The following is a 15605-nucleotide window of genomic DNA, read 5'->3' as shown; positions in this document are numbered from 1 at the left end:
TGTCCTTGCTGTCAGTCATCCCTGTTTCACAGGTTGGTGTCATGGAGACCATTAATTATATTTTCATACCATAAAAATGAAGAAAGTCTTAAATGTGTCAATGGTATTGTTTATAGGCTACATCTCAAATACTGCCTTCACATTTACATTAAATAGAAGGTGATATATGTCTGACCACAAAATTTGTGCCTGGACAAACTCTGATAATTTTACTATACAATCATATGCTGTTGACTCACCCATAGTTTAGGAAACAGTGACCTAATGTATTACACACAAAACACACAAATTATAAACGTGCAGCTGCTTGGAGGCAGCATACATTTTTTCAAGTATTTGTTATTTTCAGATATATGCAAAAATGTAATAAGTGACATGCCGTTTTTAAATCAGCTTGATACTGACCAGGGTCACAGAAGGTGCTGGAGCCTATCACAACTTGCATAGGGCTCGAGGCAGAAACAAAACCTGGACTGGGTGCCAGTCCATCACATGGCAAAGACACATATGCACCAACACACACACTAGGGCCAGTTTAGTGTCTCCAGCTCACCTAACATGCATGTCTTTGTACAATGGGAGGAAACCAGAGCATCCAGAGGCACCAATGCAGGCATGGGGAGAATATACAAACTCCACAAAATGAGGATCTGAGACTTGAACCCTGGTCTCCTTACTGTGAGTCAACAGCTGTATCAATGTGCTACCATGCTGCTCCATGTAATAAACACAACCATACATTTATACTTTAAATGAAAATTTGACTGAACTGTCTTATGCAATTTTTATTGCCTTCATAAGAAAAATCCATATATCTCCCCATGTTTCCAAAATCCCCTTTCAGCACAAGGTTACAAGAAGGTGGCACTTGTTCTGGCAGCAACAGATATGAAGACTTTATGCTTCTTGTATGAGATGACAGTCAGTTTTACACCACACACAGAAATCTGTTTGATGCACCCATTTTTATTTGATAATATACATTTCATTATGAGCATTATCCATTGTACATCACTGTGGAACATGACCAGCTCCAGCAACTTATTCAGAGTCAAACAGTGACCCAGTGGAGGGGATTATTCGTGCAACTTTTACATTTCCATGTTAGCTCCTTGGTCACAGTGTCACACTGCCATTGTGCTAAACACTTAAAATTTTAAAATGAATGTAAAAGTAATAAACCATCACAACTAAACTTCTTGTAAGGCAGAATTAGAAAATATTTCACCTGAGTCCTAGGAAACTAGATCATTTGGGTCAAAATTACTTCAACAATTCCATTATTAAAGACAAATTCAGTACATAAATATACTTGTTTCATCGTCAAGCAAAATTCAACTGCCAGTCATTCTTGTTGGTCTACTTTTTTATTCATCATAATATGAAAAATTCCAAACATTCCTGAGTGACTAGCATTGACAGTCATAAGATAAATTTTAGTGATCAGCTTGATAGCTTTAAGTAAGCCTTCAGCGTGTATTTTCTGTGAAGGTTTATCAAAATGAATGAATGAAGGCTGTTTTAATAAGCATTTAGCTTAAAAATATTTTGAATGGAAGCCATCTGAAGTTATGGCTTCATTAAAGTGATTATTTGAATTCATTAAGGAAAGGAAGATTGGTTAGGATTATGATCATAAACTGCAAAACTGGCTATGGATTAGAGTGTAGCTGAAAGTGCCAGAGCTGTGCGGCTAAAGGCTACAAGAGTTCTGCCCTGGATTCAAAGAATTCAAAGAATAAATAGCTTGGAGAAAGTGATTTTAAAGGTTGTTTGTCAAGTAAATGGTAAAAATGCAGACATTCGCAACCCATCTATCTATCTATCTATCTATCTATCTATCTATCTATCTATCTATCTATCTATCTATCTATCTATCTATCTATCTATCTATCTATCTATCTATCTATCTATCTAAGTTAAATACTCTACCATGTTAAGGTATTTCATCATGATACTATGGCAAAACTAATACTGTCAAGGTAAAATCTGAATGTTCTAATCACCATATCTACAGTCAGGTCCATAAGTATTCAGACAGTGACACAATTTTCGTATTTTTTGCTCTGTACGGTTTGAAACAAAGCCATCAAGATGTGATTGATGTATAGACTTTCAGCTTTAATTGATGGGGTTTAACAAAAATATTGCATGAGCTATTTAGAAAAGACAGACATTCCTATACATGGCCCTATTATTTTCAGGGTCTCAAAAGTATTTGGATAAATTAACATAATCATGAATATCATAATCATTTTCAATATGTGATTAACAATTCTTTATGGTCAATGACTACATGAAGTCTGAACCCTTGGCCATCACCAAGTGCTGGGTTTCCAACCTAATGATGCTTTGCCAGTCTTTTACTACAGCTGTCTTCAGTTGCTGCTTGTTCGTGGGACTTTCTGTCATCAGTTTTGTCTTCTGCAAGTAAAATGCATGTCCAATTGAGTTGAAGTCAGTTGATTGACTTGTCCATTGAAGAATATTCCACTACTTTGTCATGAAAAGTACTTGGTTTGCTTTTGCAGTATGTTTTGGCTTATTGTCCATCTGTACTCTGACGTGTCGCCCTATCAGTTTTGCAGCATTTGGCTGAATCTGAGCAGACAGTATAGCCCTGTACACTTCAGAAATTATCCTGCTACTTCTACGAACAGCCATATCATCAATAAACACTAGTGAGTAACTTCCATCTTCAGCCAGGCATGATCATGCCATAAAACTGTCTCCACTATGTTTCATAGATGATATTCATCGGATTGGATCATGAGCCATTTCTTCTCTTCTCCATACTCTTCTCTTTCCAACATTCTGGTATATATTGTTCTTAGTTTCCATTGTCCAAACAAATTTTTCCAGACCTGTATAGGCTTTTAAAAACCTTTTCTGTCAAAGTTTAATCTGTCCTTCCTATGCTTGTGGTTTACCAGTGGTTTGCACCTTGTGGTAATCCCTCTGAAGTGTACTTTCATGAAGTCTTCTCTTGATTGCACACTTTGGCAAGGTCTTCCTCCCTGAGAGTGTTCTTGGTTTGGCTAAATGTTGGGAAGGGGTTATCCATTGCCAAGGAGAGAATGCTGTGATTATCTAGTACAGTACTGTTCTGTGGTTTTCCAGGCCTTCTGGAGTTGCTGAGTTCACCAGTGTGTTCCTTCTTTTTCAGAATGTACGAAATGGTTGATTTGACCACTTTTGTTATCTCTCTAAAGGGTTTGTTTTATTTTCACAGCCTAATGATGGACTGTTTTTACTGGCACAGACAGCTCTTTGGACCTCATATTGAGAGTTCACAGTGACATCTTCCAAATGCAAATTCCACACTTGGAATCATTGCCAGACCTTTTACCTGCTTAATAGTTAATGAAATAAATGAAGGAACTTCTCACTTCTGGCTATGGAACAGCTTGTCAGTCAAATGTCCAAATACTTTTGAGTCCCTGGTAATGGTTGGGGCTATATAAAAATGGCTATCATTCCTAAATGGCTCATACAATATTTTTGGTAAACCGCTTAAATTAAAGCTGAAAGTCTACACGTCAGTCACATAATGATTGCTTTATTTCAAATCCATCGTGGTGGTGTATAGAGCTAAAATTATGAAAATTGTGACACTGTTCAAATACTGATTGTGCTCCTGAATATCAGAGATGGTAGGATGCATTCTAATTGCATCCCCAAATCTAGAATAAATTTAAGGAGACCAAAAGATATTAACAATAATAGTTTATTATATACAGTAAGAACAAGGGATGAATGAACAAAGGGAGAGGAAAATAACAAATTAATAGAAAGCAAACCCAGTCTCTCCTTGTCTATCTGCATTCTAAAGGTTTACGTCTGCTACACAGGGTGGCTCTGCCACAGTGGAACATCTTTCAGCCCATTTTTTGTAGTCCTCTTGTAGTTGCTCACTAAAATGACCATCAGAAACATTTTTTCTTGTGGAAGAAACTGGAGCCTTACTGGGAAGAACTGTCAAAGCATCTCAGGACTAATTAGATAATTCATCCACCCATCAAACCTTTTCCTGAACTTAGTTTTAATATTGCGTCATTGCAAGCTTGAGACAACAGTATTGAGTAGGAAGTAGAGAGCCAAACTTGAACAGAATGCCAGATCACCATAGGGTCTGCTAGGTTCTTCACACATCCATTATCTAGGACAAAGCCAAGGCTTATATGATAATTCCTCAATTTCATTCCCTACCCAACCCATTGATTCATGGTCTTGTTGGATGGCATCAGACACATGGGTGGAAATAACTCACCCAGGGCAACTCACACACCTACAGTCATTCATTCAGGGCAGATTTAGAGTCACCAATCAACCTAATACAAACATCTATGAGATGTGAGAGGAAACTGAAGTACTCAGATCGTGATTTGGACCTGAGACTCTGGAGCTATGAGGCAGCAGTTTTGATTGTGCTACTGCCACCATTTAAAGTATTAGGGAGTTTAAGTACTGAAAGCACCCTTAGTTACAAATAAAATATTTAATGATTTCTATTTAATGCATAATGATTAAAAGTGTGCAGTGCAACTTTTTTTAAAAATCTCAACACAACCATATATAATGTAACAAATAAGAAGTGTTCTTTTCAATTGCATTTCTTAAGTTTCACAGATATTTAAATCCTGAAATGTTCTGAAAGTAACTACAGAAAAACAGAAACCCGTAAGCTTGTCAAATGAATGCAGACAGCGATTCCCTTGAGACAGTCGAGACATGAAGTTCAAGTAAGTACACTTACTCTCTGTTGCCTTTTAAAACTAAATGTGGTTTCACATGAGCAAATCTATGACAGGAAGGAGATAACAGTCCCACTTCTTCTTCATTCCTCTTTTCCACATCATCTCTTTCTCCTAACTTATAAAATTGAGTAGTGAGAAAAGCACTATATACGTGTAATGGATTATTATTATTATAAAGATAAATATTTTAACTTTGAATAGCATGGCAACCCACATACGAATTAAAAAAAATGGCCCCATGCAAAATTTTTTACCTCATAATGCAAAAAAGTAGCAACTGGCATCTAGTTTACCCATATAATGTATAACGTCAATCAGAAAAGCAGGCTACAGCAAACACACAGCATGTAGCAGTGTCTGTATCATTAAACATTTTTTCATTATAAAACATTGAATCACAATGAATTTAACTTTGCATTTTTGAGATTGGTCAACAGAAAACATAATATAGTTGATCACATAAGTTTTCACCCTTTTAATATGACCCACCAAAATCATTGATACCTCCAAATGATTTGAAGTGTCACACAATTAGTTTAATGGAGATCACATGTCTGGGGTTTCAATTGATTGAAGTATAAATACATCGTATGTGAAGGTAGTGAGTCAGTATGGTATCCTAACATACACAATGAAGACAAAGAACACTTTAATCAACTCAGTGAAAAGGTGATTGAAAAGCATAAGTCAATGGATGGAGACAAGAAAATATCCAAGTCACTGAAGATCCTTTAGAGTCCAGTTAAGTTACTCATTAAGAAATGGAAAATGTTTGGCATGTCAGTAAATCTGCTTAGAACAGGCCATCCACAAAAACTGAGCAAGAAGATGGCAGGTGATGGAGACAACCAAGAGACTTATGGTAACTCTAAAGGAGTTACAAGCTACATATTGGAGAGACAATTGGTACCTGGATGTTTCACAAATTGCAGCTTTATGGGAGAGTGACAAAGAGAAACTACTGTTTAAAAAAATGCATATGACATCTCAAATAGAGTTTGCCAGAAGGAAAATTGAACACTCTGAACTCAGCTGGAAGAGGTTTTCATGGTCTGATGACACCAAAATTGAGCATGTTGATCATCATATGAAATGCATGTTTGGTTTAAGCAAAACACAGGTAGAGCAACATAGTGGTTAAGACCTTCGACTTTGGAGATGGTGTTTTTAGATCCTGTTACTGACACAGTCACCATGAACAAGTTACTTCACTTGCCTGTGCTCCAATTGGAAAAAATAAAAGAAATGTAATCAATTGTATCTCAAATGTTGTAAGTCACCTTACTGGCAGCATTGCGCTACAGGCACTTGAAGGCTTGTTAAGGTAAAATGAATGTAGCCTATATACAGGGAAATTCTGGAGGAAAACCTAATGCTGTCTACAAGAAACCTGCACCTTGGGAGAAGATTTGTCTTCCATCAAGACAATGATCCCAAGGATAAAGCCCAAGCTGCTACGGAATGGCTTCAAAACAGCACTGTTAATGTCCTGAAGTGGCAGAGTCAGAGTCCAAATTTCAGTCCAATTGGGAATTTGTGGCTAGACTTGGAAAAAGGCTGTTCACTCACAGTCCCCGTGTAACCTGACAGAGCTTGAGTACTTTTGCAAAAGAAAATGGGGAAAAGTGCAGACTCCAGACATGCAAAACTGATAGAGAAAAAAGAACTGTGAACACAGATGTAAGGCTGTCATGGCAGCCAATGGTGCACATACTAAATACTGAATTACAGGGGGTGAATACATAGGGTTTTATTTTCATATTAAAAAGTCTTTTTCTTCTGATCAATGTCAAAAAAGCCAAATTAATTCCACTGTTGTTCATTTTTTTATAACAGTAAAATGTAAAAACTTCCAAGGTTGTTGAATACTTTTATAGATACTGAACATATCACAAAAACAAAAAGTACTAGGTGTTGTACCGTGTTAGCCACTATGGATGTGGTAAGACTAGAAAGATTATAATATGCAAGCTTTCTAGGCAACTCAGGGCACTTCTTCAGTTGCCTTGAAAGCTTGCATATTGTAATCTTTTTAATTAGCCAATAAAAGGTGTCATTTTGCTTAGCTTCTTACCAAAAACAAAAAAGAAAATTAAAAACAAAGAAGACATTAAGAGGAAACATTATGAGGAAATTTTCCAAGGGTTCTAAAAACCTGAAACTATAAAAGCACAGGAGAAGAAGTTTTAAACCCATTTTTCAAATTCAGCAACTCACAGTGCATGTTCCAGCAGCACTGAAGTGACCCTGGGTGAGGTACCAGTCTCTTGCAGGCCTATATCTTTAGGATGTGGGAGGAAAAACAGTGTAATCGGATTAAAGAAACCAATGGACGACTGTGGCAACTCTATTTAGGCCATAACTGTAGGACTATAAGGTAACAATACTAATTTCTGAAGCAGAAATTCCAAAACAAACATAATGGTGTACCCATTGTTTAACTTAATTAAGGGCTCTGTGAAGTTGGACTCTGAAGTAACACACTAACATCCACAGGCAGTAACTAGTACCAGGTGTGGAGATTGAGTGAAATGGCAGAGTCCCAAAAATAGTTTGCTGTGCCAACCGGGCCACCCGGTGTAATATCTTTTTCCCCCCCAAAAAGGGTTCCAATTAAATAAACAGGCACACGGGAGCACTAGAACACAAAGTATGTTGTAGAATCATCTAAGTATGAATTCTTTGAATGAACCTTCCAGGGACAGGTTCTTTATATATGTTTCTGACCGTCGGAGGCAGGAGTTGAGGGTGTATTGGGGGCGTGGTCTATTCACTTCCTAGGACGTCTCCTCTGTGCTGCGAAAGGAAGAGACAAGACAGTTGACAACAATGCCCCCTCTCTGCCTGGAGTGGTACTGCATACCTGATCAGAGCCGGCAAGGTGATCCTCAGAAACACATGCATGACATGATATAGTGGGACACAAAAACACATCCACATGCACAGTCACACTGGGTTAATTTGCTTTCACCATTCAACCTGAGGGCAGAATTTTGCAATATGAGGGGACGCCAAAGATCAAATTTGACTGAGCTTAAGTCAATTCATTGTTGTAGTGGTTGAAAAGATTTACAAATATTAAAGAAAAAACACAATACTTTCACATATAAAAACCAATTAATTATGAAAGTATAGAGTAATAAATTAACAAAGGGTATGTACCTTTGAATTGTGGACAGCCAGGGCCTTTCACTGCAGCATCAGATATAAGGCTGAAACCATTGCTGGACAGGACACCAGTCTATTGTGGAGCACGTTCATTTAGACACCCTTAACTGGTCAAGTTGGAGTAGACAATCTTTGTGCCATCGATTACACACTCAGAAGAATCAACAATTCCTGGTAGAAACCCCAGCAAACACGTGGAAGACATGCAAACACTAAACCCAAGCCACATTCAAGAAATGAACCAAGTATAACAAGGCCTCATTTCTGCTTCATGGGGCCCTGTGCCAGATAAATTTATATAATTTAAGGTGACAAAACCTTTTAAAGATAATATATATTATGCAAACTAAAACCTAATTCTTCTCTGGCAGCATTTATTGACCTCATTTTTAAGTTGTTTCAAGCATGGTACTGCAATGTCAAGTTAAAAATGTTGTGAATTGTGACTGCACAAGAGGATAAGGTAGAGGCACTTAAAGAGTGAAAGGTCAGGCACTGACTTAGTTTAGATACTAAGCAAGTCCTTTCAGCTCTTTGTACTCCATCTTTTTGTAATGTAAAAACTGAAATCCCATTGGCCAAATGTTTCAAATAAATGACTAATGCACAGCCTAATCTCACACAAATGGAATGCAAAAAAATGTATTTATAATTTACTGCAGGTGCTCATTTCACACAAAACCCTTAAAAATCACAATTATCTTCCAAACAGCAATCATATTAGCATACATTTAACACACCTTCCCCATTCTTTATGAATATAATTGAAAAGTGGTTGTTATAACGGAGCACAATCTTCTGTACACAAAACTACTGCTGAGAACTAAATGAAAAATGGTAACTACTGCTGAAAATGGATCAGCTGTCTTTTCATTGTTATGTATTGCATGTACTTTGGGCACAATGCGAGAAACAAGATTTAGATGTGTTGCTGTTCTAACGTACACCCAAACTGGGCCAATTTAAAATCATGCCTTGACCTAGCATGTCGTTGTTGGGTGATATGGAAAGAGTCCCCAGACACCGGAAAAATGGAAAACGTCATACAGATAATAACTGGATGTAGGGGCAGGATTCATACTCAAGACACTATGGGGGGGGGGCTACTATTTCATCATGCTGCCCCTAAATGTATATATATATATTTATATTGTAGATTTTAGTAAGTGCTCGAGAGCCGTACTCAAATCAGATGAACAACAAGATAATAAAAAATAAAGGGAATTTAGTAACAAAATAACTGAACCACAGAGGAGAGAAAACGATCATAGACAAAGGGAGAAAAACAATAAAACTTAAGCCTGGTTCTCTTTCAAAAAACCCCAAGGTTCCTGACTAGCTGGTGAAGGAACACATTCTACTGCTCACAGCACAAATTTTCCTTCACTCCAAACTTTTAGTTTCCCTTCCTCCCACCAGTTGAGCACTCGTCATTGTTATAATTTGTGTCGTGTCTTATGCTCTTTTCTTTGTGTTTTTGATTTCCCATGCTTCAATAATTTTGATCTGTTTCCATTTTTTTGTGTGTTTGCCCCTCATTTATGACTTCTTTCTACTTTAGTTAACTCTTACTGGCAGTTTGGGCCCTCAGATGATATTGCCAATTAAGCAGAAGTTACTTGACACATTGGCTGCTGGACCATTCATTGTCAGGACACTCCAGTATATGTCTATGGTTAAGTAATGAACTCTATCAAAAATCAAAAAAATATTGCAGTGATGGATCCACAAGACATACAGAGCAAAATGAGGCTCCAGCAGCACCCCCCAGTCCCCACCCACCCTGTCAAGATGTGCTGTCGAAGATGGTTCATCAAACACGGAAGAAACATAGACTGCCACCCAGGCGGAGTTTGCACGCCTAAAAAGAGCCGATAACAACTTGGATTTTGCATTCAGACAAGCCCACATCACAAATGACTCTTATTATCGTGAGAGAGAGGACGCAAGTTTTAAAACACCACAGATTTTTTGCTCAGATCACTTAAGAATGGACTGGAAATAAGGGGAGTAAAAAAAACAAAATAGCTAGGCAAGTTTGTAATACATAAACAAGCAAGGGCCAAAAATAGAAAGGGAAATAGATAATTAAAACCAAAAGGGAAGAAAGCAAAATTCGAAGCTAACAACAAATAAGTTTCGATAACAGATGGCAGGCTTAACAACAGCGGCTTGGCATTGTTTCCCCTAATTATACTTGAAAACTTTGTTTCGAGTGTTTCTTAGATCCACAAAGGAACATCTAAATGCTGAGCACTGCCATTTTTATTTTGGAGATGCAATGATGTTAACAGCTCTGTCCATTCTGTCATTTCTTTAGAGTACTTTCCATTTTCCATCTATTAACTCTTGAATGCATGATTGGAATTTCTTCATGTGGTTAATTAGACAGAAAGTATTTCTTCAGTGGCTCAATTTAGCATTATGTATCAGTGATATAGCTATTTCCTGATCCCGTGTAGGTCAAATAACTTGTACGCCACTCCACTAATGGGGACTAAGAAGTGGTAAGGAGATGGCTCTTATAAAATTAACTGAACTGAGCAAAAACAAAACAATTTATAGTAAAAGCTAACAATGATATGAGCAAACATAAATTTGTAAGTACAAATGATCCGAAAGAAATAAAAAAAATAAATCAACTGGTGTCATTGTGTTCTTAAAACATTTGTTGCTTACTATTTGAAATGTGGTTGGCATCTACCTATAGTTACTTTGGGTGTAAACATGTTGTGCATGAAAAAGGCTCTATGTAAATAAAATGCATTATTATTATCATTATTAGGCACATATATATACTGTATATATTGGATATATATTTTAGGAGGCACACAGGATGGATGAGCACCCTGGGCCAGGTGTCCAGAAGATTCCTTACCCAGACGTAAAGGCATCCTGGCCAAGAGAGGAAAGCAGGTCGCACCAGGACTAGACAGCCCTATTGGGTGGATGGACTTCCCAACCATAATGAATGGATCCTTACCCAGGTGGGAAGCCCCGAATAAATGGACAGGCGTCCCGAATGGACATAGACTTCATACTTTCCCTGGGCACAACAGAAGAAGAGGAACAGGAAGGACTGTCCCATCTTGGATGTTTATTTCCCCCTGGTGCTAGATAGCAGCACCCCTCTGTAACAGTGCCCATTCAGGAACCAGCAGGGAATGACAGGAATTTTAGTCCAGCAGCACAGCCCTGCTAGGGTCTGTGGGTGCCACAAGGCGGTGCTGCAGGGAAATGCACTCCCCAAAATATGGGACCTCCATATGATCTGGAGGTACTTCTATCAGGCATTGGCCCTGGCACCAGAAGTGCTCCAGGGTCCACAATAGAAAACCCTTATCCTTAGAGTCAGAGCTGAGAGGATGTAGAGAACACTCGACTGGAGGAGAGCAGTGCAGTGATAAAAAGTGAGGTATTGTGGAGAGAGAGAGACAGAGAGAGAAAACCTGTGTTTGTGTGCTGCTGCAACTTTGTGACGTACTGTGTGTAATAAACAAACCATTATTTGAACAGGGGGTATGAGGCTAGCTGATGCTCCTGGTTCCATTACAATATATATACATACATACATACATATATATATACTACATATTTACACACACTAGTTAAAGTACCCAGCATTGCAAACAGTCATAAATGAATGTTTTAGAATTTCAAGATAAAAGCACAACTCAGTGAACCAAAAGCTGTAATCCAGTGAATCAGTATAATTATTATCCAAATTAGTTGAAAAGAAAATGTTGTAGTTGAGGTCTTGAATAAAATCCTGCTTTGACTTTTACTCAAGTTTGTGTGCACTGATGATGATGTCCTCCCATCAATCCCAACACACTCCAGCAGCCTGATGGGAATTGCAGTCCACACATCAGCACTGGCTTTTTGGAGTACCCCCTCACACTACCACCCTCTCTCTAACATGCCATACAACATATATGTTAAGTTTGACCAGCAACAAATCACACATAAAGTTTCTTGAAAATCTGTTTTGCGTGATTTACAAACAAACTAATAGACACTATGATTTTATTATATATATATATATATATATATATATATATATATATATATATATATATATATATATATATATACAGTATATGTACACATATGTCAGTAGATTTGATTTTTGGTGGCCTGATTACCACTGTGGTTTCTAGATGTAATCTCCCCGAATGCTGTTGTGTAAATATTCACATCTTGGTTACTACTAGGGGTTCAGATTAAGGATGGGTATGCACCTCAGTCTTTAACCCCTGATAGATACAACAAAATCTTATTGTGTTAACACTAATTGAAATAAGCAGTACACTATGCTTATTCTATGAAACTGAAATAAGAACCAACAAGACAAGATTAATGAGGTTTAAGTAAACTTTTACAGTAAACGGGTGATAATATTATCCATCCATCCATCCATTTTCCAACCCGCTATATTCCTAACTACAGGGTCACGGGGGTCTGCTGGAGCCAATCCCAGCCAACACAGGGCACAAGGCAGGAACCAATCCCGGGCAGGGTGCCAACCCACCGCAGGTGATAATATTAACATCTGTTTATTGAAAATAAAAATAAAAAGTCTACCTTGCCACATGTAAACTGACCTATCCATTCAAAATAACGGTTATACTAAAAATACGTTTTTCTTGGTAGCTCACATTATTCTACAGACCACAGTTGATCACTCAAAAGGATGAACTGCATCAATACAGAGTGTTCATCTTGACATCAGATTATTAATTGCAGTATTATCCTCTTGAGATGATTCTCCCATAGTGTCCATTTCATTTCAGCACTTAAATGCCGACGTATTACCACAGCACCTCACTGCCTTGGTGAGTTATTAGTTTTCGGCTCCTGGAAGAATTTCAATTAAGATGACATCCAGGATTGACTTTGAACCACCACGATGCTTCATTTTTAACTTTTTTTTTTTTTTTGCAATGGCAAATGCTGTTTGTAAACCAAATGCTCTGCGTGACAATTTTTTCTTAACCTGATTGTATAAAAAAAGAAAAGACAAATAAATTTAGAGTTATATTTCACATAAATGACATTCCTGGGACAAACAACATGCTACACGGTTCATCATTTTGCATGTGTGCGTCCAGATGGTGCTTTCAAGCATCTTTTAATCTGGTTTAAAGGATCACTGTAGATCTTTTCAAGGGTTCATTTCTCTAGAATGGCATGTACTCTGACAAAGTAATATTCTTCTGAAACCAAGCTTTCTTGTCAAATTAAAATCACTCAGCTTTGTTGCATAACACACAAATTAGTAGGTCATGACTAAGCATAAAAAAGGAAAGAAGAGCAAGTGAACCATGAAGATTAAATAATCTATGTGTTGTGAACTGCAGACCACATGAAACAATTTTCATTATTAAATAGTTCTTTAACTTTAATTACATTGCATCGTTTCATGATTACTCTGGTGGCTTTTTTTCTTACATTACTTCTGTGAACATGCACTATGATTATTTAATTCCATTTATTTCTTAATTTGTGTTAAACTATTGCCCTCAAGAAAGAAATGAATAAGTCATCACAGTTTAGAAAGCATTAGAAGACATAACCTATTGGGAGGAAAGAGACAGCCTAGATATCCCTGCACAGCATGGCTCATATTACCTAAAGTATCCTTGCATGAAGTGTTGGTATTTCTGATACAGACACTTTTTAACTATCTAAATAGTATTTAACATTGAGCAGTTTCGCTTTGAGCATGTTGAATTGGATTAAGCAAAATTTTTAGGATTTATGGAATAATTCATAATACAGTTGAACATCCTGTGAGGGACAGCCGGGTCCCATGCCCGGCAGGGACGCCCCTGCTGCATCTGTTCTGGGGGAGCCACCATGGGCAGCTCAGTACCTCCCCCGGGACGCTTGGTGGCAGCCTCCCTGGTGGATGATTACTCCCCAACCTGGTGCAAGGCTCCATGGGAGATGGAGTCCTCCACAGCCTGGTTGGGGGCTGGGATGGCCGCCAGGGGGAGCTGCATGGACTTTCCAGCCCAGCTGGTCGACTCGTCAGCCCCACCCAGAAGGTCAATTAGGGCCAGGTAATCAAGCACCTGGAACGCTTCTGGGTGGGGTCTAAAAAAGGCCAGCCACCACCACTCGAGAGAGCCAGAGTCGGGAGGAGGAGGACTAAGCCCGAGGAGGAGGAGCAGTGGTGGTGCTGAGGTGGAGAGAAGAAGTGTGGTTTGTTGTGCTAACTGTGAGTGTATTTGGGACTGTGTTGGGCCTGTGGGACACGGGGAAGGTGTGCCCCACGGCTGAAGAGAAATAAAAAAGTCTTTTATTTAAGTACGTGCCTCTGCCTGAGTCTGTGCCGGGTCAGGCGCTATATAGCGCCTTTTACAATCCTAAATAACTCCAGTATCTTAACTCTCTGCATTGAATTTCAGTTATTTTAGGGCCAGTTTCAAAATGCTCCTTTTGACATATAAATTCATGATTAATTTAGATCCACATTATAGACACTATAAATGGAGATACACCAAAGTGCTCACTGTGATCACAAGAAGCAAGTCTTTTTAAAAATCCCCAAAATAAATAAACTGAACCTTTATTTGTATGGCTACCAAATGCTGGCATGATCTGCCGTCCTGTATTGGAGAGGCCCCATTACTTTCAGGATTTAGAATCTGCTTGACAACTTACTATTTCAGTAATTCTGCTAGAGTTGTTTCTGGGATGATTGTAATTCTTTACAAAAATCATCTCTTAATAACTTTTCCCCATTCATTTTTATCTTCTCCTGTTCAGTTTTTCTACTTTTATTATAATACCCCAAAGTCAATAATCCTAGCCTGAATGGACCCAGACGTCAATGTGCCTCATGAGCATGGACCAGTAGCTGCACCAAGATATCATTAAAGGTTGGCCCTAAATTTGTCATGAGTTGACCTACTGTTACTTTCATTTTTGTTAAATATACATTAATTTTAAAAAACATTTAAGAAGTTCAGTCATACCAATATAAATGGCGTTATCGGGTGTTTTTTTACACGTCTAGTTTGAATGATTTTTAACACTAATTTAAACTCACTTGCAAATGGTGAACATAAAACTGACTTGTATGTTTTGATGATACGTACGAGATACCAGCCCTTTACTAGGCACACACAGCCAAATCATACATGTTATAATTTTGACCAATCATCTTATATATATTGTGAGCTGCGAAGCTGATCGCACCCCCAGAAGTTACAGACGCCCCTGGAAAAACCCCTTTTAGCCAGCTCTGTTGCGTAATATGCCTCTCGCGCGGTGCTCCACCTTCTTAAAAAGCCTGCACGGGCTTCTCTCAGTTTGTTAAACTGATTGCTTCTCCTTATCCCTCTCTCAGAAATTCTCTCCTCCTGGGGAAACTGTCATCTCTGACTTGTTATGCAGGAGCACATTTAAACTTTTGAAAAGAGACAAATGTTTGTTTGCAGTGTTTTGAATAAAGTTCCTTTCTTTTCTACAACCTCCTGTGTCTCTGTGCAAATCTGTGACCCAAGCGTGACAATATATAAATGTCTACGTGTGGACGTGTGTGTGTCTGTCCAGCCCTGAAGTGAGAGGTGGAGTCGGTCTAAGAGCTCCACCTCCGAGGATACACAAGCAATGCCAGCATGTCGGCAAAACGAAACCTCTGAAGAAAGAGTCAATCGCTTAGCGGCTAAT

General features: G+C 38.3%; 1 protein-coding gene across 4 annotated transcripts in view; it reads right to left on the bottom strand.

Annotated features, from left to right (window-relative positions):
- The window catches only part of frmpd4 (FERM and PDZ domain containing 4), an 821848-nt gene that overhangs the window by 553964 nt on the left and 252279 nt on the right, over positions 1-15605 (bottom strand). The gene's annotated exons all lie outside the window — the stretch shown is intronic.

This window comes from Erpetoichthys calabaricus, chromosome 4 (assembly GCF_900747795.2).
Source record: "Erpetoichthys calabaricus chromosome 4, fErpCal1.3, whole genome shotgun sequence".
NCBI classification, from domain to species: domain Eukaryota; kingdom Metazoa; phylum Chordata; class Cladistia; order Polypteriformes; family Polypteridae; genus Erpetoichthys; species Erpetoichthys calabaricus.
Note: the sequence above shows the minus strand (reverse complement) of the source record. Positions and strands in the feature narration are given on the sequence as shown.